At 43.0% G+C, this 21,890-nt stretch overlaps 1 protein-coding gene across 13 annotated transcripts in view; it reads right to left on the bottom strand.

Moving 5' to 3' along the window:
* Positions 1–19,647, bottom strand: part of LOC124002448 (neurofascin-like) — a 168,203-nt gene extending 148,556 nt beyond the window's left edge. For 7 of the 13 annotated variants that reach the window (XM_046309827.1, XM_046309824.1, XM_046309829.1 and 4 more), the window contains exon 1: positions 19,393–19,646. The gene's annotated coding sequence lies outside the window, so the exon portion shown is untranslated. Of the gene's footprint in view, positions 1–19,392 lie in introns of all 13 variants that reach the window. The other 6 variants (XM_046309836.1, XM_046309837.1, XM_046309840.1 and 3 more) reach the window with 3 other exon arrangements.
* Positions 19,648–21,890: the final 2,243 nt, after the last annotated feature.

The raw sequence follows: 21,890 nt of genomic DNA, 5'->3' as shown, positions 1-21,890 counted from the left end.
GAATACATAATGACTAGTCTCCTGGGGAGTGTGTGTGTGTGTGTGTGTGTGTGTGTGTGTGTGTGTGTGTGTGTGTGTGTGTGTGTGTGTGTGTGTGTGTGTGTGTGTGTGTGTGTGTGTGTGTGTGTGTGTGTGTGTGTGTGTGTGTGTGTGTGTGTGTGTGTGTGTGTGTGTGTGTGTGTGTGTGTGTGTGTGTGTGTGCGAGTGCGCGTGCATGTGTGTAAATACATGATTACTACATGACATCTTGTCCCAATGGGATGTTGCATAACGATTTAGCTTTATCCCTGGTGTATTACCCCAAATCAAATGTCATTTTATTGGTCACGTACACGTGTTTAGCACATGTTATTGCGGGTGTAGCGAATTGCTTGTAAAATAAATGTGGGGGTTAAAATCCCAAGCTACAACAAACGCATCCTCAGGATATGTGGTATCCAGTGTGCTTAAAGTCCAGTGGAGTTCATTGAGGGTGTCGTGGTATCAGCTTGAGGGGGGATATACACGGCCGTGGCTATAACTGATGAGAATTATTTTGGGAGATAATACGGTCGGCATTTGATTATGAGGTATTCTAGATCCGGTGAACATGTCACGTTCTGACCTTAGTTCTTTTGTTTTGTCTTTGTTTTAGAATGGTCAGGGCGTGAGTTGGGGTAGGCAGTCTATGTTCTTTTTTCTATAATTTGGGTTTTCTGTGTTTGGCCTGGTATGGTTCTCAATCAGAAGCAGCTGTCAATCGTTGTCCCTGATTGAGAACCATACTTAGGTAGCCTGGTTTCACCTTTGAGGTGTGGGTGATTATTTTTCCGTTTCAGTGTTTGCACCATTCGGGACTGTTTCGGTTTTCATTTTGATTCTCTTGTTCTTTTGTATTTTGTATTCATTTTCCAATAAATTACATTATGGATACATACCACGCTGCATTTTGGTCCTCCGATCCTTCGTACTATTCCTCCTCGTTAGAGGAGGAAGACGAAACCCGTAACAGAATCACCCACCAACCAAGGACCAAGCAGCGTGGCCATTTACAACTGCGACGTGGCCAAGGTAAAGCAAAGCAGTGAGACAGAAACATCAACACAGAGTTACACATGGGATAAATAAATGTACAGTCAAAAACACAATAGAAAAATCTATGTACAGTGTGTGCTAATGTAGTAAGGTTAGGGAGGTAAAGCAATAAACAGGCCATAGTGGCAAATTAATTACAATTTAGCATTAACACTGGAGTGATGGATGTGCAGACAATGATGTGCAAGTAGAGATACTGGTCTGCAAAATAGAGAAGGAAAAAAAAGCAATATGGGGATGAGGTAGTTGAGTGTGCTATTTACAGATGCGCTGTGAACAGGTACAGTGATCGGTAAGCTGAACTGACAGCTGATGCTTAAAGTTAGTGGGAGATATAAGTCTCCAGCTTCATTGATTTTTGCAGTCATTCCAGTCATTGGCAGCAGAGAACTGGAAGGAAAGGCGGTCAAAAGAGGTGTTGGTTTTGGGGATAACCAATGAGAAATACCTGCTGGAGCGCGTGCTACAGGTGGGTGTTGCTATGGAGACCAGTGAGCTGAGATAAGGCGGGGCTTTACCTAGCAAAGACTTATAGATGACCTGGAGCCAGTGGGTTTGGCAATGAATATGTAGTGAGAGCCAGCCAACGAGAGCATACAGGTTGCAGTGATGGGCAGAATATGGGGCTTTGGTGACTAAACGGATGGAACTGTGATAGACAGTTTTGGAGGCTATTTTGTAAATGACATCGCCGAAGTCGAGGATCGGTAGGATAGCCGTAGAAAAATGCTTATTGAAATTCTCAATTATCGTAGATTTTATTGTGGTGCCAGTTTTACCTAGCCTCAGTGCAGTGGGCAGCTGGGAGGAGGTGCTCTTATTCTCCATGGATTTTACGGTGTTTCCAACCTTTTTGGAATTAGTGCTATAAGATGAAAAAATTTCTGTTTGAAAAAGCTAGCCTTAGCTTTCCTAACTGACTGTGTATATTGGTTCTTGACTTCCCTGAAAAGTTTCATATTGCGGGGGCTGTTCGATGCTAATGCGGTACTCCACAGGATGTTTTTGTGCTGGTCAATGGCAGTCAAGTCTGTTCTTAGTTCTACGTTTTTTAAATGTGGCATGCTTATTTAAGATGGTGAGGAAGCACTTTTAAAGAACAACCAGGTATCCTCTACTGACGGGATGAGGTCAATATCCTTCCAGGATACTCGGGCCAGGTCGATTAGAAAGGCCTGCTCGCTGAAGTGTTTGACAGTGATGAGTGGTGGTCGTTTGACCGCGGGCCCCTTATGGATGCAGGCAATGAGGCAGTGATCGCTGAGATCCTGGTTGAAGACAGCAGAGGTGTATTTAGAGGGCAAGTTTGTCAGGATGATATCTATGAGGGTGCCCATGTTTACGGATTTAGGGTTGTACCTGGTAGGTTCCTTGATAATTTGGGTTTTATTTATGGCACCTAGCTTAGATTGTAGGATGGCCGGGGTGTTAAGCATATCCCAGTTTAGGTCACCTAACAGTGCGAACTCTGAAGATAAATGAGGGGCAATCATTTCACATATGGAGTCCAGGGCACAGCTGCAGACTGAGGGGGGTCTATAACAAACGGCAACAGTGAGAGACTTATTTCTGGAAAGGTGGATTTTAAAAGTAGAAGCTAGAACAGTTTGGGAACAGACCTGGATAGTATGACAGAACTCTGCAGGCTATCTCTGCAATAATTTGCAACTCTGCCCTTTTTGGCAGTTCTATCTTGACGGAAAATGTTGTAGTTGGGGATGGAAATTTCCACATTTTTGGTGGCCTTCCTAAGCCAGGATTCAGACTAGGACATCGGGGTTGGCGGAGTGTGCTAAATCAGTGAATAAAACACATTTGGGAGGAGGCTTCGGATGTTAACATGCATGAAACCAAGGCTTTCACGGTCACAGAAGTCAACAAATGAGAGCACCTGGGGAATTGCTGGGGGCTATAGAGCCTGCGTTAACCTCTACATCACCAGAGGAACCGAGGAGGAGTGGGATCATGGTACGGCTAAAGGCTATAAGAACTGGTCATCTAGTGCGTTGGGAACAGAGAATAAAAGGGGCAGATTTATGGGCGTGGTAGAATAGATTCAGGGCATAATGTACAGACAAGGAAGGGTATGGTAGGATGTAAATGGGGGTAAACCTAGGCATTGAGTGAAGATGAGAGAGCTTGCATCTCTGGAGACACCAGCTAAGCCAGGTGAGGTCTCCCCATGTGTGGGTTGTGTGACAAAAGTGCTATCTAATGCATTTTGAGCTGGACTAGGGGCTCTACAGTGAAATAAAACAATAACTACCCGAAACAGCAGAAGACAAGGCATATTGACATTAGAGAGGGGCATGTGAAGCCGAGTGATCATAGGATCCAATGAGCAGCAATAGGTGAGTCCGGGAGGCGATCGGTAGTCGCTACTATGCTAGGCGAGCGGGAGGCACGGTGTTCAGAAATCTAGCGGGTCGGGGCTAGCAGATGGGTCTTTGGTGACAAGGCAACGGAAAAGCCTGTTGAAACCACGTCGGACAATTACAACGGCAGACCAGTCTTGATGGGTCGGCGTGGCTCCGTGTCGTCAATAAAGGGTCTATGCCAATTGGCAAAAGAGGTATGTAGCCAACGCATTGGCGGGTATGCCTCTTTGGCTAGCCGGGAGATGGGCCTAGCTTGAGGCTAGCAAAAGGCTAACTGGTGTTTCCTTCGGGACAGAGGCATTAGCCAGTGGTAGCCACTCGATTTCTAGCTGCAATGATCCAGTGTAATGGCCCAGAGCTTGCGGCAGGAATCCGGTGATGTGGTGAAGAAAAGCAGTCCGATAATCGCACTGTGCAGACTGGCAGGTATTGACCGAGCTAAAACTGGCTGGTAACCGAGCTAAAGGTGAAGATCGCTAGCCGTGGTAAAAAGTGACTATTAGCTAGTAGCTTATCTAGCTATTATAAGCTAGTATGTATTAGCTAGTAGTCACTTTTTACCACGGCTAGCGATTTGGGTCATATCATGTGAGTTTGATCAATCAGTTGATGTCCTGTTTCCACCCCCTTGATAATAATATTAAAACTTTGTTTTAACTGAGAATAGGCATTGGTCTGAAGTAAGGAAATTCACAATGACAATTCCACCTATGCTACACCAAATAGCTGTCAAAGTGAGAGAGTAGGCTTTTCTGGATAGAACATGTACTTTTGTGTATTCTATTTCTTGTGAGGTTTTCTCTCCTCAGATACAGAGAGCTGTGAAAGATTGTCTGCAGATTAAGTGGTCCCAATGAAGAGCAGCGGTTCTCAGTCCTGGTCCTAGGGACTCAAAGGGGTGCACATTTTTGTGTTTGCCTTAGCACTACACAGCTGATTGAAATGGTCAAGTCATCATCGAGCTTCAAGTGGTGTTATTGTATTCATTTGTGACGCTATCCTTGATATGATCCTGCTATTGTCACATGCTACACATGCACACGTATCTATCTATCCAATGTCATCATGATTTGTATAAGGGATATTATACTTACAGTATATTATACAGGAAGTATTGAAACCTGTTCTTAAAATATTGACTTCGACAGACAATTTAAATGTCTGTAAGTGTTCATTCCAAAATTATTTTGTTAATTCACTCAATTCTTTTGCTTGGTGAAAATATAATAGTCTAGTTGATTTGTTAAAAACAGACTCATTTAACCAAGTAGTGTCATGTTTTGTCTTAGATTGTCTTGTCATTATGCTTTCCCTTCTGTTCGTTTCCCCCTGCTGGTCTTATTAGGTTCGTTCCCTTTTTCTATCCCTCTCTCTCCCCCTCCCTCTCTCTCCTCTCTCTATCGTTCCGTTCCTGCTCCCAGCTGTTCCTATTCCCCTAATCATCATTTAGTCTTCCCACACCTGTTCCTTATCTTTTCCCCTGATTAGAGTCCCTATTTCTTCCCTTGTTTTCCGTTCCTGTCCTGTCGGATCCTTGTCTATTATTCACCGTGCTGTGTCTATGTATTGCCCTGTCGTGTCGTGTTTCCCTCAGATGCTGCGTGGTGAGCAGGTGTCTGAGTCTGCTACGTTCAAGTGCCTTCCCGAGGCAACCTGCAGTTCTTGATCAAGTCTCCAGTCTGTTCTCGTCATTACGAGTAGTATTATGCCTTTTGTTTGTAAAGTAACTTTACTGGATTAAAAACTCTGTTTTCGCCAAGTCGCTTTTGGGTCCTCATTCACCTGCATAACAAGTAGTTAACCAAGTTAGCAAGAATTTCCATTTCTTTTGACTGCAAACTGCTAGCTGGGTGGACTGCAACCTGATCTCATAGCATTTCATACTATTCTGTACATAAATCTAAGACAACCATTTAGTATTGTACAGTATGTATGGTAGGGCTTGGTGATATGGCCAAAATCTCATATCCCGATATAGGTCATTTCATATCCAGATAACGATACATATCACGATATAGCACATTTTCTGTCAATTTAATGAATAAATAGTTGATCAAAAATTACCACATGTAAAGGCCTATTTCTTATTACATTTTGAATTATACTCAAAAAATAAAAGGTACTTACTCATATTTGATGATATCTCCTTTTATTTAGAACACATGTTCAATTAAGCATGTAAAAAAAAGAAGGTAAATAGAAAACACCTAGTTGCAAAACAAAATAAATATAGGCCTAAAAATAAAACCTTTTTGTTTGGGGGGTTGGGGGGCTGGCTTGTTTTGCATGTCATTTTGGCATTAATACATGTCATATCAATTTGCATTTGGTACCTTGGGTCGAGTGTTAGCACCAACTCACGAAACCCCCATTTCTCGACCCTGTAAATTGGGGCCATGTCTTTGCAGATATAAGTTGATAACGGCAGCTGTTATCTCCTTCCATCTTCGTGATTCTTTGCCATATGGTGTGCCGAGGGCAAAAGCCTCTTGCAACGTCTGAGTTGGGGGTTTGTTTTTGGTTCTCATCCATAGACTCTCTCTGTACTGTTTCACACGATTCTTGCGTAGGTGGTAAAATAGGTTAGTGGTGTTTGAGCCTGTCGTCAGGGCCGGCCTGCGGCATATTATACAGAGGACGGTTTTCTGGTCCGTTTCAGACTTTTCATACCCAAACCACGTCCACGGGACCCGAAGTAGCCCTTCTTTTAGGTACGAGCTCCATGTCTCCGTGCTCTGTGTCACATTCACTCTCCTCCATATTTGTTTGTGTTGCACATTTCCTTCCCACAGGCACGTGTCCAATTGACGAAAAATATTGCTGTAAGGAGTGTCATTTGCGACACAACTAAATAAATAAATAATAGAGCATAATATGAAATGATAGACGTTTTTCTATCGTCACACGATATATATCGTCATATCGCCTAACCCTAATGTATGGTATGTATAAATCTGTGAATGTCCCTATATCCATTTTTTCAAATTACAATTTGTATGACATGTTACAAATTGCAAATGGTATGACATGTTATGAATTTCAATTCGTAAAAATGTTACAAATTTCCAATAACTTTGAAATGTTATGAATTCTAATTGATTATTGCTAACATGATGTTAATGCTAATGTTAATTCTAGCTAGGTGACTAATGTTAGCTAGGCTAGGGGTTAGGGTTAAGGTTAATGTTAGGAGTCATGTTAAAGGATTAAGGTTACCTAAGGTACTAAGTAGTTGCAAAGTAGCTAAAAAGTAGTAAGTAGTTGACAAAGTTGATAATTAGCTAACGGTGTCCATGATAAGTTTAGAACACTCAACCTTTTGGTTGCTAAACATTTGTGTTCTACACCCATCCTTCACCTCAATCCACAAAAGTGGAGATAAAATTCACCCTAATAATTACCATGGAATTTTCATCAACAGTAATCTCAGAAAAATCAACAGCAGACTCCAACATTTCCTCAGTGAAAACAATGTCCTGAGCAAATTGGCTTCTTAACAAAAATATTGTACAACAGACCACATACAAACCAGCGGAGGCTGCTGAGGGGAGGACAGCTCATAATAATGGCTATAATGGAGCGAATGGAATGACATCAAACACATGGAAACAATGTGTTTGATGTATTTGAGACCATTCCACACCTATTCCACTCCAGCCATTACCACGAGCCCATCTTCCCCAATTAAGGTGTGACCAACCTTCTGTGGTATACACCCTGCACACCCTATTGACAAACAAACAAAACAAAAGGAAAGTCTTATCATGCATTGTTGATTTCAGAAAAGCTTTTGACTCCATTTGGCATGAGGGTATGCTATAAAAATGTATGGAGGGGAAACATGTGACATTATCAAATCAATGTACACAAACAACAAGTGTGCAGTTTAGATAAAACCAATAAACCAATTTTCTTTCCTCCGGGGCCATGGGGTGAGACAGGGATGCAGCTTGAGCCCCACCCTATTCAACACATACACTGAGTATGGAAAACATTAAGAACACCTGCTCTTTCCATGACATAGGATGACCAGGTAAATCCAGGTGACAGCTATGATCCCTTATTTATGTCACTTGTTAAATCCACGTCAATCAGTGTAGATGAAGGGGAGGAGACAAGTTAAAATATTTTTAAGCCTTGAGACAATTGAGACATGGATTGTGTATGTGTGCCCTTCAAAGTGTGAAAGGGCAATACAAAAGATTTAAGTGCCTTTGAATGGAGTATGGTAGTAGTTGCTAGGTGCACCAATTTGTGTCAAAAACATTTTTTACACTCAACAGTTTCCTTTATGTATCAAGGATGGGTGGTGGACCAAAGGACATCCAGCCATCTTGACAAAACTGTGGAAACATCCCTGTTGCTTAAGAAAAAATATTTCTGTCAGAATGCAGTATAACTGCAGTATGCAGCAAAGCCTGTGTCCAGAATACGTTTTTTTTACTGCAGTAATTTTGCAGTCCAAGGTGTCGAAAGTTAAACTGTTCTGAGGGCAAACATCAACACCACAGGTAACTTCCACAAGGCTGTGAACGATCTAAGAGATAAGTCAAGAAGGGTCTTCTACGCCATCAAAAGGAACATAAAACTCAACATACCAATTAGGATCTGGAAAAAAATACTTAAATCAGTTAAAGAACCCATTGCCCTCTATGGTTGTGTCTGGGGTCCACTCACCAACCAATAATTCACAAAATGGAACAAACCCAATAGGTTTGTCACGGATCCCTCCGGAACTTTCATTACTCACACCTGGCCCTTATTCCCATTGATTAGTAATTGCATAAGTGTGCCCTTTGTTCACCATCGTTTACTGTTAGAACGATTATTGTTACAATGTTCTTTGATTCGTGTGAGTACCTGTGCTATGTTGTTTTGGCTTTCGTGCCACGTATATTGTGCAGATGATTATGAGTCTCGTCCTGTGTGATAATCATTGTGCGATTGTGTATTTATTCAAAGTACTCCTCTCTCTTTTGTTTGGGTTTCTACCCTGTGTTTTGTATACGTGTTCGTTTGGTCTTCGTCCCCGTGCCTGTGCACGGCACGCTGTATATTGGGTAAGGATTTTTTTTTAACTATTACGCATTCCTGCGCCTGTCTCCCGACCCTTTATACCAACATGACATGAATATACTTTGTGTACAACGCAAAGTTGCTATGAGAAAAGGGCAACCAGTGGAGCACAAACAACATCGTAAATACCACCCATATTATCTGTTTATTTATCTTCCCCTACTATTTGTACTAAAACTCTTTCCACATAGCTGATAATATAACACTTGAAATGTCTCTTTTCAACCTTTGAGTGCAACATTTCCTGTTAAATTCTATGTTTTGTTTATTTAACTTGCTTTGGCAACGTAAAAACATGTTTCCCATGCCAAATAAAGCCCCTTTGAATTGAAGGGAAGAGAAGAAGAGACGTAGCTGTCTGAACAGATACCTCAGAAGAGAGAGAGAGAGAGAACTGAGGGAAGATATTTTGGATGAAAGAAAGCATTGACATTTACAGTACAGTTGACCCTCTATGGTCCATTGAGCCCAAATCACAATATGGTCACTATAATGTACCATCAAACAAAACACTTCCACCAGTAAAATAAATCGAACATCACTTACAATCACTTGCTCCATCTTTCTCTCATTGATTCATCCCCATGTTCAGTGTTCCTTATTCTCTTTCTTAATAATCAATCCCCCCATCTTTTGCTCATACCCCTCTTAATTTTCCTCTTTCTTGGCCCACTTTCAGGAGAACAATGGAGACAATAGTACGTCCCCTGAGGGCAGCAGAGGGCCAGTTAAATTATCAAAAGACCCCAGCATCCCTCACCCCCCTCAGTCCCCACAGAGACACCCTCACACCTCCTCACCCCCGTCAGCCCACCACCACTGTCCATCTGCCGGGAGAAGAGAGGAGAGCGGGAGAAGTGGGAAGGGGGATAGAGAGGGAAAGGTTGGGGGACTGTAGATGGTGACAGACTGTAAAGATCGAGAGTGTGTGAGGGAGAGAGAGAGAGAAAAAGGGGGAGAGGAGACGAGAGGGAGACACTATGCAGGCTGTGTGTGTATGGTGACAGACTGCAGTCTATCTCACTATCTCATTCCTGTTTAATTTCTCTCATTGTTGCACATGAGCCTGTCGCGCTTGTCCCTGTCAGCTGGAGAGTGATGGTACACACACACACACACACACACACACACACACACACACACACACACACACACACACACACACACACACACACACACACACACACACACACACACACACACACACACACACACACACACACACACACACACACACACACACACACACACACACACACACTAAGGCTGCAATAGTCTTGGAATTTGAGGTTAAGGTAATTGGCCAGGCCAGTGTACACGGTCACCGGCAGAACCGGTGGTGGTTATTACCTCTAAATTTAAGTATAGTATACAAATTAAGAAATGTCAGATTGGAGAGGAATGTCACATTTTTGTATTTACACCATTTAAAGTTTTTTACAATCACTTTGGCACTAATTTCAGAACCTTGATGTCATTTTTCAAAACTCTAGACACAAAACTCACAACCAATAATCAAAATGCATTTTCTTTTAAACTCTGTAACACTTTTTCCAATTGCTTGGATATAATACACATAATGTTAAGATCATTTGTTCATTGAACTAAAATCACCTGTACAAAATGACACAACTTAACATCAAAGTATTACCATTTCAAAATGAAATTCACACATTACATCTGAAATAACAAATTAAGAAATTCGAACCAGGATGTCCGTAGTGATGCCTCTAGCACTGAGATGCAGTGCTTTAGAGCGCTGCGCCACTCGGAAGCCCTGCTACTGTTGTCTTAGGCCTATAAGGCCCTATGTAAAAGGGGAAGGTCATAATTATGTTTGTACACTTGTTTACATGGATATGCTTCTTAATAAAACATTTTTGAAACAGGCCATAACACATAATTTTTATCATGGCATTTCATTATTATTATTCAGATTATTACATCATAAATATGAATCTACAAATTAAGAAATGCTAGGTTGGAGAGGATCTGTCACAATTCCATATTGACACAACATTAACGCATGACAGCATTATTATTATTATTAAATAAAGACATATTCCTACCTTGATGGTTGGCTTTTCTGCATCTAAAATTGTTTTTATACGGATCCTATTGTCACCTGTGTTCTCTGTTTGGCTGTTGCCAGTTCGTTTTGTTTCGTCAAGCCTACCAGCGGTTTACCCTCTGTTCCTGTCTATAGATTGTTCCAGTTTTCAGAGTTTTTACCATTTCTGCCCGCCCTGACCCTGAGCCTGCCTGATGTCCGGTACCTTTGCCCCACTACTCTGGATTACCGACCTCTGGCTGACCTGACCCTGAGCCTGCCTGATGTCCTGTACCTTTGCCCCACTACTCTGGATTTACCGACCTCTGGCTGACCTGACCCTGATGTCCTGTACCTTTGCCCACTACTCTGGATTATTGACCCCTGCCTGCCATGACCTGTCGTTTGCCTGCCCCTGTGGTTACAATAAACATTGTTACTTCAACACAGTCTGCATTTGGGTCTTATCTGAAACGTGATACCTATATCAAAGCACAAAACCATTTATTTTATTATTATTATTTTTTTTAACCAGGCAAGTCAGTTAAGAACATATTCTTATTTTCAATGACGGCCTGGGAACAGTGGGTTAACTGCCTGTTCAGGGGCAGAACAACAGATTTGTATCTTGTCAGCTCGGGGGGTTTGAACTCGCAACCTTCCGGTTACTAGTCCAACGCTCTAACCACTAGGCTACGCTGCCACCCCATTCACATGAAGTCCAATGAGAGGATGCCGTAATGAGAGAAACAATATAGACTAACCTACTGAAAATAGACATTTTACAACAGTAAATCACGAGAGGAGCATTTGATAATTATTAAAGAGTCCAGACATGCTACTTTAGGAAACTTTCTGAATGGTCATATTAGGCATATAGAGAAGAATCAGCGAAATCACACACATCACACCCCCGTAAAAGAACCTATCAATCAAAGCCACCAGCGTATGTCAAACACAAGAGAAAATACTTCTCCATTCCTTAAAATGTATAAAATACCTAGGCCTACCTTAGGCTTTCCGAAAGTAGGCTATAAGATAATGATTTGACAAAACAAATACACACAACATGTCCATAGCCTAGTTAGCAGCTTTGATTAGCCTATAAATGAAGAAGAGATTCCATATCAAATTGCATCATGCCAGGTTGGATTGGACTGGCACACTGTCCATTTGACAGAACATTAGTGCATCATTGGCCTCAGAGCCAGAACATTGTAGACTGCTGCTGAATAATTCATGAATAGTCAGACACATCCAACTTTTTTTATATATATATATTTTAAAGATGATCGATTTATTTATTTGCTAGCGAGCAATGGAAATGTGCATTGTAGAAAATAAAGTCCACACATCAAACAATGTTTTCAGTGACGTGTGATAGCCCATAGGCTGGCGCTCCTACACCCCCACACATCCAGCTGATTAGCTGCTGGAGCATCATACGACAGTTGGAAAGAGGAGGAGATGTAGACAGTTCAACAGACGGACTAAGTTAACAAAGCAATTGCTTTATAATCCATCGTAAAAACACGCCCGCTATAAGGTCAACTTTATCTACATGAAAAGAAAGTTCATCGTTTGTATATATATATATATATATATATATATTTAGGTGTTATTGTATGTGCATTTCAGGTCTACTGTGGAGAGGGTCACGGAAAAGACACACACAGGGTAAAATGACACAGTACTGCTGACAATCGGAGCAAGTGTGACACGACAGTTGATAGTGGGTGTACTATACACTCCACTAGAATCTAACTGCATCTATAAAGACATTGCACGGCCATTCTGTCTACAGCAATGGCCCCTATGTCACTACAGGAAAACAGACCATCGTCATTAGTTACAATTACACTTTTACTGTAATTAATTAGAACTGCTTTATATACTGTAGCTAAAACAACCACCTGGAGACCACACACACACACTCCTCCCTAAAGGAGGACTGTGACCCCTGACCCTATCCCATCAACCATCATTAACACTGCAGTGCTATATGGCCCACAGACACACACCTGCCTGAACAGGAGGGGTTTAAAATAACGACGGTAGTAATTATAGACGACAACACTGGGTGTGACGTTGTGGAATAAGAACACAAAGGGAGGAATTGAATCGAATCGAGTCCCTCCCTTTTTTTTCCCTCAGCTCTATCACTCAACAACCATGACAGGTGCCATCGTGACCCTTTTAGGTTTGGTTCCTCTAATCCTTCACCCATACAGTACACATAAAACTCTCTTCACCTCTCTCTGTAACCCTAGGAGTGGGCAATGGTCATTTAAGGGGTCAAAATACCCCGTCATCTCCTAACACCAAGGTGACAAAGCCAATCATATCAGGTGACACCCCCAGTCACACTCTCATTGATCCACTGATGGGTTAACGTAATCAATAAGCTACAGACAGCTAGCCAGGACACACAACCACACACGCACATGTACACACACACACACACACACACACACACACACACACACACACACACACACACACACACACACACACACACATGGCTGGGGGAAACCATGTGGTTGATGAGAAATTCAGACAGAGGGAGGGTCTCCTTTGTTGGCAGGTTAAGGGACATTCAGACTGAAAACAAAAGTCTATTGTGGTGTCTGCTACTCACCTGTCCTCTCTACCATAGTGGGAACACTGTGATAGGCTTATAAGTCAACAGCTGCTGGACAGGGTTGGAAGGAAGGTAGTTTTAGGACTTTAGGCGTCTGATGAAGCCAGAACTACCTTGAAAACAATGGCAATTGTTACTTAGTGGAGAACCTTGCTAAATAAATACAACGCAATGATCAATCACTCTCATTCAAATGCTTTATCCAGACCAAAGGTATCTTGTCATGTGATGATATTTTACAACATCTGATGAGATGAATGAACATCACCAAAGTGTGAGGAATGTGGTCAATGTCTTTATATCAAAACTACTTACGTAAAAAGCAGGTCTTCATGTCATTGATTGGTTGATTTGACAAGGGAATCAATTCCGAATAAACAGGTGCTTTTAGGGAGCGCCATAAAAACATTCATTTTCATCGGTTTCCTAATATTTTCTATCGTCAAATGAAAATAAAGTGAATATATTGGAGTACCAGCATCTACAATAGCCCGATTTCCTGCACTCACCAAGGGGTCATACATGTCTGTGGTGAGGAGCGTTAGCCAAGGGCCTACAGATAGACTAGTAATGATTAGAGGATTTACTATAGGCTCATTTCCTCTTTGAAGAACGCCAGATGCTACCTACAGATGTGCCCTAATAAAACTAACCAGCACACACACACACACACACACACACACACACACACACACACACACACACACACACACACACACACACACACACACACACACACACACACACACACACACACACACACACACACACACACACACACACACACACACACACACACACACACAGAGAGAGGTGAAAGCAAGGACACAAAACATAGAGTAACCTTAAGACATAATGCACATTGTATTGATCATATCAGCAACGCACATTTTACACAGAATAACCCTGAGTCATCCTGTCTGCTCGATGTAAGGGCTCTCTCTTTCTCTCTCTGTGCCTCCAGACTGATGTCTCCGTGGAGGCCTGAGTGAATCCTGGAGCTGAGCCAGTGTTCCTACCACCCTACAGGCAGCTCCTCCCTGGGTCAGAGTCTACAGGAAATTATCCTCCCTCCCTCCATCCCTCCCTCACTCTCTCCATCCATCCTGGCTCACAGCCAGACGATGCGCTTAAAAGTGACCTCGCCCAGATGCACTTCTCTCTGTCTCCTTCTCTCTCTCTCTCCGTTCCCACACCTCTCCCTTTCTGCTCAGCCCTTCCCTCAGGAAGAAGTTGCTATTTCGTGTTTAAAAATAGAAACTGGAAACAAAGACCTCTGGATGGTAAACTTGAGAGGGCATGGGGGAAGAAGGGAGAGGGAGGGAGGGATGGGGGGGAAAAGAAGGATGGAGGAGGGAGGGAGGGAAGAGAAAGACAAGTTTCTCATGATGGGATGACTCAACCTATGAAAGGATGCTTGTGTGTGTGTGTGTGTGTGTGTGTGTGTGTGTGTGTGTGTGTGTGTGTGTGTGTGTGTGTGTGTGTGTGTGTGTGTGTGTGTGTGTGTGTGTGTGTGTGTGTGTGTGTGTGTGTGTGTGTGTGTGTGTGTGTGTGTTCTAGCTTTAAACAAAGCACAGTGTATGGATCAGACTGTATCTTCCTGACCTACAGAATGAGACTTGAGTGCCAGGTCTGAATTAAAACCTGCAGTTCTTCTAGCTGTCTGGCTCAGTCCAATGCCAGTTGAGCCACTGAGAGGACAGCAGGCTTCTCTAATGCAGATTTAATTGACCTATCGTGGCGCACCTCCACGGGTCTACCCTAGGACTGACTGCCATCCAGTGCTCCAATCAGCTGACAACATGCCAGAGACAGGGATCACTGGGAAAGAGGCCATATGGCCCAAACACAGTGTGAGGAACTGGGATGGTCAGGTGGACAGGGGTGTGTGTGTGTGTGTGTGTGTGTGTGTGTGTGTGTGTGTGTGTGTGTGTGTGTGTGTGTGTGTGTGTGTGTGTGTGTGTGTGTGTGTGTGTGTGTGTGTGTGTGTGTGTGTGTGTGTGTGTGTGTGTGTGTGTGTGTGTGTGTGTGTGTGTGTGTGTGTATGCATATATATGTATATATATATATATATACAAACAAATACATACATACTGGGTATGTATAGATGCACCTGTAAGCTCTAAACTAAGCCAACACGGTTTCTGGGTTTGACTCAAGACTGGAATCAAACAAAGGGCCTGTGAGGTAATGGTGGGGAAACATCTAGGATGTGTTTACAAAGCAGGGTCTATTGGAGCAAACCTGAAATGTTTGACTTGATCCAGTTCAGATGTCAGCCATTAACATCCAGAAGCCATTCATCATTGAGACACTGGAGGTCTGTTCTGCTACCACTCACATCAGTGGAGTAACAACAGAGTTTTACATGGAATATCAGCACCTGGTGGTGAAACATATGTACTGCAACACAGAGAGAAATCACAATCCACCACTAGAACACAAGACCTCCATTAACCACTAGACTCATGAAGACAAAGAAGTATCAGGAGAGCTTCAGGTATTCGAAAACCACAGATCCTCCTGGAGGGGAATAGTAATAGAAAATCTAAATAAAAAATTCTAACCACAAATAGGTACTAAGTAGCATAACAAATCAAATCAAAGTCCAAGCAATTGTGTGGGTTTGAAAGTTAAAAAGCTTTGAATGTGTGAGCTAAGATATTATTCAAATACACCACTAGACTCAGTCTGGTACTGTTGCCCAATTCCAAATGGACTCCTAGCCCCTTCTCAATAGGGTAGGGTAGCCTAGTGGTTCGAGCGTTGGACTAGTAACCTAAATGTTGCAAGTTTGAATCCCTGAGCTGACAAGGTACAGAATCTGTCATTCTGCCCCTGAACAGGCAGTTAACCCACTGTTCCTAGGCCGTCATTGAAAATAAGAATTTCTTCTTAACTGACTTGCCTAGTAAAATAAAGGTAAAAAATAAAATAAATCGGAATAGATTGGATAGGTGTTAGCAATGTTAATGCCCTCTTGACAAACAGGTGGAGCTTTTGCTTGCATGTCTTTATAGCCTGACGACATCCGACTCCAGGGTTCCGGTTTCCCTTTATGATGAAGCAGTGTAATTTGTGCGTGTGTGTGTGTGTGTGTGTGTGTGTGTGTGTGTGTGTGTGTGTGTGTGTGTGTGTGTGTGTGTGTGTGTGTGTGTGTGTGTGTGTGTGTGTGTGTGTGTGTGTGTGTGTGTGTGTGTGTGTGTGTGTGTGTGTGTGTGTGTGTGTGGTACATTCTTATTGTGATGGAGCTTCTTATTGTGATGGAGCTACTGTAGATATGCATCTCCTAGAGCAGTAGATTAGAAATGGAAACAGTTTCATGTATACTGAACAAAAAAATGTAACCAACATACAACCATTTCAAAGATTTGACTAAATTACAGTTCATACAAGGAAATAAGTCAATTTAAATAAATAAATTAGGCTCTAATCTATGGATTTCACATGACTGGGAATACAGATATGCATCTGATGGTCACAGATACCTGAAAAAAAGCTAGAGGTGTGATTCAGAAAACCAGTCAGTATCTGGTGTAACCACCACTAATCTTGTGTAAGCGCGACACATCTCTTTCGCATAGAGTTGATTAGGCTGTTTATTGTGGCCTGTGGAATGTTGTTCCACTCCGCTGTACAAAGTTGCTGGATATTGGCAGGAACTGGAGAATGCTGTCCTACAAGTCGATCCAGAGCATACCAAACATGCTCAATGAGTGGCATGTCTGGTGAGTATACAGGCCATGAAAGAACTGGGCTATTTTCAGCTTTCAGGAATTGTGTATAGATCCTTGCGACATGGTTCCGTGCATTATTATGCTGAAACATGAGGTGATGGCAGTGGATGAATGGCACAACAATGAGCCTCATGATCTCATCACGGTATCTCTGTGCATTCATATTGCAATAGATAAAATGCAATTGTGTATGTTGTCCGTAGCTTATGCCTGCCTATACCATAACTTCACGGCCACCATGGGGCACTCTGTTCACAACGTTGACATCATCAAACCGCTCGCCCACATGACACCATACATGTGGTCTGTGGTTGTGAGGCATTTTGGACGTACTGTCAAATTCTCTAAAACATAGTTGGAGACGGCTTATGGTAGAGAAATTAACCTTAAATTCTCTGGTAAAAGCTCTGGTGGACACTCCTGCCAAATGCATGCTACCCCAAAAACATGAGACAAAACTGCATATTTCAGAGTGGCCTTTTATTGATCAGTGTCGATCAGTAGCAAATAATATGGTAATAGATCTATGTTTCTATGCTTCTGCATCCAACCCCTGATCTGTAAGGTCATTAGTGCAAGCTGAGTATATATGTGGTCAAATAAAGTCAGTGGGGGCAGGATTTTCTCAGTTCTACAGATAAAATATTTAAATCAAATTATGTCTAATTAATTTGTTTGTTCAGTGCAATTCAGACAAGGATCCTTCGTTCCCTCTTTCCCTCCATTCCTCCATGCTGGCTACCAATTAAGACCAACTTCCTTCCTTAATAGAACAAAGGAACATTTTCTAATTCTATTATTAGATAAGGAGAGATTATCGTTTTTTAAGACTGTATGTCCGTCTGTCTGTCCATCTAATAATGTTGCTATCTCCATTGTGATCCACAGCCATGCTCCTCTAGTATTTCTATTCAACAGGAATTTTTCACTCTCCAAATCATCTGAGCTCAGTCGTTCAGTCCATCCGTCAGTCAGTCAGTTAGTCAGTTAGTCAGTCTGTGAAGGGGGTCTTTGTTATAGTTCCAGCTGACATCTGTCCAGTGCTGCTGCTGTGTTTAAGCTGTCCCAGAGATGGCCTGCTGGGGGGGAGAGAAGAGGGACAGATGTTCCCCTCTATAGCCCTTATGTAACGCCATCAAACACAGGCCACAGCCCAGGTACTGATACACACACATATGCACAGTTGCATACAGAAATATACACACGCACACACGCAAATGCGCACACGTACACACACACACACACACACACACACACACACACACACACACACACACACACACACACACACACACACACACACACACACACACACACACACACACACACACACACACACACACACACACACAGGGTAAACACAGCTACAGCTAATGCAGCCCTGTCTAGGTTAAATAATATGCCCCAACGTCACATGACATGATAGCTCATCATATGTATTTGGCCCTGCAGTGTAAGAGGATGTTTGCCCTGTAATCTGATCACAGGTCAGTTATGCATTCCCCCTTAATTATGTTTAGGATTGGAGGTGGATCCGATCCTAGATTTGTGTTTTAATGCAATTTCTACCCAAAGCATGTTGGGCCTACACTACACACTGTCCTCCCTATATGCGGGTGCACAAAAACCCACACAAGAGATAGGTTGTTAGTTTGCTCCACTTAGACAGCAGGTAAATGAAACTCAGCCGAAGCAAAAGGCTATACATGTTGATTTCCACCCAAATGTATAAGCAGTGAATAGGCCTAGTTAATTAAACGTGTGTCCTTACACAGAGGCCTTGCGGATGGATGAATCAGAACGCTCAACAAAATACTCTCCCATGAAAGCCAAGGGACCATTGGCTGGTTTGGTGACATGACCTGATTCAGATAAACAAACCGATCCCCCGAATTATCTCTCCATGACCAGTCACTCACTCTCACTTCAAGGAGCGCTAGTATCATCCTCCCTCTCTCTAGGATTATTTACAGTACCAGCCATCTCTGCCCGCAGCCCCCTGGCCTAACAAAACAACCCTGCTAACAACCATTCAATAGCTCGTTTGTCTCCTCTACAGCTCGATATTATGTCAAACATCACAACTACCTACAAATACGTAAATGTGATGGGTGTGTGGAATAAACGACTGTACTTTCCATAGATTCTGGCCCTGTTTATAATTTGCGCAGAGCAGCAAAAAAATCACCCACCGCAGCATCTTTCAGCGACGCGCAGAGCATTGGGCTCGGCTCGGCCCAATTCCCGGCCAGGAACGACTGCAGATTAACGACAAGGCCAGGGCTTTACCGACAACCTCTACGGTCTTTACCGAAGACGCAGCATCCCTTCACATCATAATTTCATCTCCCCATCTCCAACTCTTCATAAACCCGCTAGCCGCTAGTCAATATTATTAGAAGCCTGTGAGATGAATATAGTGCTGCTGTTGCTTACCTGTGCCGTGACAGTAGAGATATCGCTGTTTCTTCTCCTCCTCTCCGCGATGTGTGTCAGCTCTGCAGTAGCGTATGCTGTGTATGAGAGAGTGTGTGTCTGTGCTCTCTCCTTTCGTGTAATGCGGTACAGGTCTCTCATGGATTCTCTCCTACATCTCTCGCTCTCTCCGTTTCTTATTCAGTCTCTCTCCCTGTTCCTCCTCTCTCCCTATCCGTTAAGCCTCAATCGCATCTTCGACTGGAGCACGCTGCTATCGGGAAGAGTGCAAGGCGCGCACCCCGGGTACCACTGGACAGGTGTTAAAGGGGGTTAAGGGGGGAAGGGAGGTAAACTGGTGACAATAGAAACCTTCTGGTGCGGTGTTATTTGTTGAAGGGGAGGTGGAGGTTACAGTGAATAATTAGGTCATATTTGGTTGAGACGTTGATCAATGAGATTAACACCTATTTTCACCCACTCAAAAAGACAGCCGAAAGTTATTTGAATTTCCAATGTGGTATCACTATGCTTTCAGCCATCGAAAAGCACAACTAAATTCCAATGGAAAAACAAAGCCAGATATTTGGTTTAGTTATCACTCAAATGTCTATCACTGTGCTTTAAACCATTTCAAAGCACAGCCATGTTCAAATGGGAATAAAATATCAGATATTTTGTTTATTTAAACAACATATTGTGTTATCACTGTGCTTCATCTACAGTGGTGACCCTTCATTCATCACCTGTTTTGAGCCCCGTACCTTTTGTATTTTTTTTTGTGTGTGGGGGGGGGGCTTACCTGTTTTGCATGTTATTTTGTAATGTTTCACATACAATTTGCAAACAATGTAGAAATATATATATATATATATATTATATATATATATATATAATATATATATAATTGAGTTAATAAAGCTGTGGTGGTGGGGCAGGCCAGCAGAAAATAGGAGCATTGCACCGTGATTGGCTCAGTGTTCTGTCACTCATGGGGACACTACATCACCTGTCATTAGTAAGGATAGACATCAAGAATGTGAGCCCTTTGGGTCTTGCCATAGACTTATATTATAAGTGCCCTTCCAAGAAGGCTCAAGGTCATTGGCCACAGATAAAATGATGTCAAATCACATGATATCTACAGTAGCTTTGATGTCAACATCTTACTTTCAAAATCTTAGCTAGCAGTCATCATCATCAACCAAGTAGACAATCCACTGGCAAATCCTTTTTAATCCTTGTCATATGAAGTGAAATAATGAAGATAAATTATAGATAAAACGTATCGGTGCTCATCGGCCAGGTGGAAATCGCACATTCAACAATTAGTTATTTGGAAGGAATCGGTGACAGTGGTTAACCGCAAGCAATGTAACTGGGAAGTTGGAATAAACGCGCACAGACTGGGAAAATACGGTTTGAGTGGTGACAAAATGATGACAAAATTTTCCAGCGAAGGAACGTCGCGCCCAACCAGTCGAGTCCAAAAATATCTTATATGCTGCTGCATAAGTGATGTAATATGCCAGGGAGATATGGTCAGCTATGTTTTAAAGCAGTAAACGAGGCTGAATGAATTGTTTCGCTGCCAGACGAGACTCTGCTGATAGCCAGGTGTAGGGGCGGTAAGGATTCCCTCCATGGTGCTGAAAAGAAAGCTCTGCTGTTGGGACAGCGTTATGTAGGCCCTAACAGTTTGTGGGCACCGTATGTCATTTACATTTACATTTAAGTCATTTAGCAGACGCTCTTATCCAGAGCAACTTACAAATTGGTGCATTCACCTTATGACATCCAGTGGAACAGTCACTTTACAATAGTGCATCTAAATCTTAAAGGGCGGGGGGGGGTGAGAGGGATTACTTATCCTATCCTAGGTATTCCTTAAAGAGGTGGGGTTTCAGGTGTCTCCGGAAGGTGGTGATTGACTCCGCTGTCCTGGCGTCGTGAGGGAGTTTGTTCCACCATTGGGGGGCCAGAGCAGCGAACAGTTTTGACTGGGCTGAGCGGGAGCTGTACTTCCTCAGTGGTAGGGAGGCGAGCAGGCCAGAGGTGGATGAACGCAGTGCCCTTGTTTGGGTGTAGGGCCTGATCAGAGCCTGGAGGTACTGAGGTGCCGTTCCCCTCACAGCTCCGTAGGCAAGCACCATGGTCTTGTAGCGGATGCGAGCTTCAACTGGAAGCCAGTGGAGAGAACGGAGGAGCGGGGTGACGTGAGAGAACTTGGGAAGGTTGAACACCAGACGGGCTGCGGCGTTCTGGATGAGTTGAAGGGGTTTAATGGCACAGGCAGGTAGCCCAGCCAACAGCGAGTTGCAGTAATCCAGACGGGAGATGACAAGTGCCTGGATTAGGACCTGCGCCGCTTCCTGTGTGAGGCAGGGTCGTACTCTGCGGATGTTGTAGAGCATGAACCTACAGGAATGGGCCACCGCCTTGATGTTGGTTGAGAACGACATGGTGTTGTCTAGGATCACGCCAAGTTTCTTATCGCTTTGGGAGGAGGACACAATGGA

This window comes from Oncorhynchus gorbuscha, linkage group LG18 (assembly GCF_021184085.1).
Source record: "Oncorhynchus gorbuscha isolate QuinsamMale2020 ecotype Even-year linkage group LG18, OgorEven_v1.0, whole genome shotgun sequence".
Classification (NCBI taxonomy): Eukaryota; Metazoa; Chordata; class Actinopteri; order Salmoniformes; family Salmonidae; genus Oncorhynchus; species Oncorhynchus gorbuscha.
Note: the sequence above shows the minus strand (reverse complement) of the source record. Positions and strands in the feature narration are given on the sequence as shown.